At 36.4% G+C, this 4,293-nt stretch overlaps 1 pseudogene; it reads left to right on the top strand.

Moving 5' to 3' along the window:
• The first annotated feature begins 2,492 nt into the window (after window positions 1–2,492).
• On the top strand, window positions 2,493–3,397 carry LOC131276400 (olfactory receptor 14L1-like; annotated as a pseudogene).
• Window positions 3,398–4,293: the final 896 nt, after the last annotated feature.

Raw genomic sequence — 4,293 nt, 5'->3', positions numbered from 1 at the left:
ACATGCTGAGTTTGGCTTCGAGACTGGCCACATTTTAGCAAAATGGAGGCTCTCAGGAGGTAACTCTTAGGCACCCTGCAGCTCTACGCCTTGTTCTTATTTCAGGTGCACAGGCTTACAAGCATAGTCATTAGTATCAAGGGCTCATTTTGACTATTTCTTCCCTTTAATTGGTGATTTTAAACCATTTCCATTTGATGTAATTATAATTATGATGGGGTATAAGATTACATATTTATTATGTTTTATCTGTAATTTTAAAATCATTTTCATAAAGATTAATGTACATTTTAAGCATATAAAGAAATGAATAGAGGCGGTGGCAGTTAAAACCCTCTGCAAAGCATTAATTACTGAATTTAGATCATACAGATACCTGAATTCAAATCTTGAAGCAGTTTCTGTCAAAAAGGCAATAACAATTTACTAACCAAAGAGGACCTGCGTTTGAGTGTTGTTCCTATTCATGTAATGTGATTCATGTAAATTCCTGTATGTGACAAGTGGCATTGGATTCTAAGTCAGGCTCCCCAGGTTTCAAATCCCAAGATGTCTTATGCCTCACAGGAAAACAAGTCACTCATCACAACTTTTGACCAGTTAGATCCCAGTCTACTTAGCCACTTGGGAACTCCAGGTAATGAACAGAACTTGAGATCTTTGAAATCTAAACATGGAGAAGGAGAGAAAATGAAATTTGGTAGTGAGTTAGCATCTTGAAGATGCACCAGTAAAATCATACAATCTTGTTCATACAGGCCCAGTTTCTCAAGAGTGATTGCTCTGTGAGTGTGAAAATGTTCACCTTATTCTAACCCCTGCCTCTAGTTCTACCTTACATAAAGAATGTCCTTAAGAGAGATGAAATTGAGAAACTATAGATTTTTAGATGGTGAGCCAATTTTGGTCCTCCTTGAGTGATAACTTCATTACTCTCTGGACTTACCACTTGCTGTTAGCTGCATGAGAGCAGAGGACTGGGAAAAGACATGTTGCATTTCAAAAATATATCTTGTAGGATATTTGAATTCCATCTGCTATTTTTGCCTTAATAGGAAGATGAGATAATAGGAGTTGACTTCACACTTGAATAATAAGGACTATTTCCAATCAATTCAGTTCAATATATTTTATAAGTCAGTATGTGACTAGCTGGTATATTGCAATTTAAAAAAAAATTTTCCCTTGACTAGACAGATTTTATTTGCTCTGTATAAACCAAAAAAATTCTGATCAGGTTCTGATAATCTCATTCTGATATTTTCCCTTGATAATTCTTTCTTTCTTTTTTTAAAAAGATTTATTTATTTATTTCTCTCCCCCAGCCCCACCCCAGTTGTCTGTTCTCTGGGTCTATTTGCTGCGTCTTCTTTGTCCACTTCTGTTGTCAGCGGCATGGGAATCTGTGTTTCTTTTTGTTGCTTCATCTTGTTGCTCCAGCTCTCCGTGTGTGCGGCACCATCCCTGGGCAGGCTGCACTTTCTTTCGTGCTGGGTGGCTCTCCTTACAGGGCACACTTCCTGTGCATGGGGCTCCCCTACACGGCAAACACCCCTGGGTGGCATGGCACTCCTTGCGCGCATCAGCACTGCGCGTGGGCCAGCTCCACACAGGTCAAGGAGGCCCGGGGTTTGAACTGCAGACCTCCCATTTGGTTGATGGACGCCCTAACCACTGGGCCAAGTCCGTTGCCTCCCTTGATAATTGAAATACTAATTTTACCATTGTATCTTATTGAGAACAAAGCCCACCACACTTTATGGGAAGTAAAAAATAAGATTAGGTTTGAAATTTGGAAATCTTCCCAATAGAACTCTCAAATATAAGCACATACATACCCATATAATTCTTTTAAAGATACTTATGTTTTTGTAAATACATACATAAACATACATTTAAATAACTCCAAACACACAGAGAGTTTATGAATGGATGTATACCATGCTATAATATTATATATTTTCTTTATTTTGTCATACAATTTTCTTGCAACACTTACACAACTCTGAAAAATATAGGGCATTTCTTTTTTCTTGAGAAATTGAAATATTTTCTGGAGGGCCCCAAAAGGAGTGCCACACATATGAAACGATTTTTTGAAAAAGGAGAACTTTTTTGGTGATCACTTTAGATTTTTGTAAAGAAATTTAGCATCTTTATGTTCAGAATAATCTCCAAAATCATTCCTTCTGGCTTCCAGTGTCCAAAGGCATAATGAGTAAGTAGCTCTTCTGTGTTCATGGCCAACTCATAGGCATATTTATTAATGCTCATATTTTAATTATTCACTCTATGTTTTAAACGAAAATGTATTTTACATGTTGGAATTACTCCATCTTAGACTGATAGCCCTAAGCACACCATTCATAGCAGAAGATGATTAAAGCACTAGCAGAAGAGAACAGGTAGTTTTCTGTGAATGAAAACACTGTGTATTGTTATATTTTCTGCTTTTACTGTGAAGAATCAGCATGACTAAGACATTTACCAGCATGACCACAATAACAGAATTCTTTCTTATGGGATTCCCTGATGACTGGGTGCTGCAGAGATTCTATGCCACACTCTTCTTCCTCATTTACCTGGCAGCAATGTTGGGGAACCTCCTCATTATCACCCTTACACCATTGACCAGCATCTCCAAGTTCCCATGTATTTCTTCCTGAAGAAATTGTCCTTCGTTGATATCTGCTACATCTCTGTCAATGTTCCCAACACTTTCATGAACTCTCTAACAGTCATTCCATCTCCTTCCAAGGTTTTTTGTTCTGTTTTGTGTTTTGCTGGCACAGAGTTTGCCCTGCTTATGGTGATGTCCTATGATTGCTATGCTGCCATCTGCCATCCCCTTCACTATGAAAGCATTATGAATAGAGGCACCTGTGTGCCTTTAGTGACAGCATCATGGACCAGTGGAGGTGTGCATGGCTCCATTCATATAACAGGCACATTCTCTGTAAGTCTCTGTGGGTCCATCATAGTCCATCAGTTCTTCTGTGATGTTCCATCACTGCTTGCACTTCCCTTGTTGTGGGTAAAATATGTTGGAAGATGCAATTATTATTCTTAGCATTGTTTTGCTATTGTTTTTCTTATTTTATTGGTTGCTTCTTATGTTCACATTCTTACCTGTGTTCTAAGAATCCCATCTACAAATGGCAGACTAAAAACAATTTCAACCTACCTGCCCCACATCACTGTGGTGACCCTATTCCTGTTTTCTGTGATTATTAAATATTTAGCAAAAAATGTCAAGTCTTCATCTTCAGTGAAATTTTTCACATCTGTGCTTTACACTGTGTTATTCCTCACCCTGAATCCTCTCATCTATTGCCTGAGAAACAAAGACATGCAGGCAGCATTAGGAAAAATGATAGCTGATAAAAAGTGCAAATGATTTCTTGATTTTGATATTTAGCATTTAATAAAAAGAATGACTTTTCCACATAAAGATAAAACATTATTCTCCTATTGCTAATCAGCAAATTTAAGAATTTATTATATAACAGTGTACCTGATCAAAATTTTATCTTATTTTATATGTAATACATAAATAATTTGCAAGCATTTGACTAAATGCTTCTCTTTCACTATTGATTTCATACAATCATATTCAACTTGGGAGCAAACTCTGGAAGTTTTACATTCACTGTCAGTGTTTCCAAATGCACTGCAACTTCCCAACATATTTAGGGTCATCAAAGAATTGCAATTTTTTCTTCTGGAAGTACATTTTATATTTAGTGTGTCAGTTAAAATGAGGATGCCTATATATTTATAACAAGTCCTTTAGGATTCTGTTGGTTCATGATAATTATTAACTTGTGGAATTAAGATCATAGCCATCAGAGAAGAAATCAAATTGTGATCTCTGGTCATTACTAATTGTTCACATGTGCTGTTGGCAAAATTCTTATAAAAATCCAGATTTAGAACAGAATCTCATCAGGAATGGTTTGTTTTGTTGTAACTAAAATGCCATCTATCACTTTCCTGAAAAAAATTTGAATATGTCTCTTCTTTCCCCGTATTTATCCATTTCTCCTTTTCCTAATACAATATTCTACCACAAATTTCTGTGCCTTCCTTTTTCTTCTGTACTTTTTTACTTCCGTTATACCCTCCTTCTTCCCTTTTTCTTTACTTGAACCTTATGATGTATATTTTCTTTTTCTCATATTTATTCCTTTCTTAGGCATCTGTCCTTTTTTTATCTTCTACACTCTGAGACTAGATTCTTTATGTCCCTACTTAGTGATTATGCTCTTTTCACTGTTACTTGCTCTTCTATTT

The sequence above is a fragment of the Dasypus novemcinctus genome, chromosome 28, assembly GCF_030445035.2.
Source record: "Dasypus novemcinctus isolate mDasNov1 chromosome 28, mDasNov1.1.hap2, whole genome shotgun sequence".
Lineage (NCBI taxonomy): Eukaryota > Metazoa > Chordata > Mammalia > Cingulata > Dasypodidae > Dasypus > Dasypus novemcinctus.
Note: the sequence above shows the minus strand (reverse complement) of the source record. Positions and strands in the feature narration are given on the sequence as shown.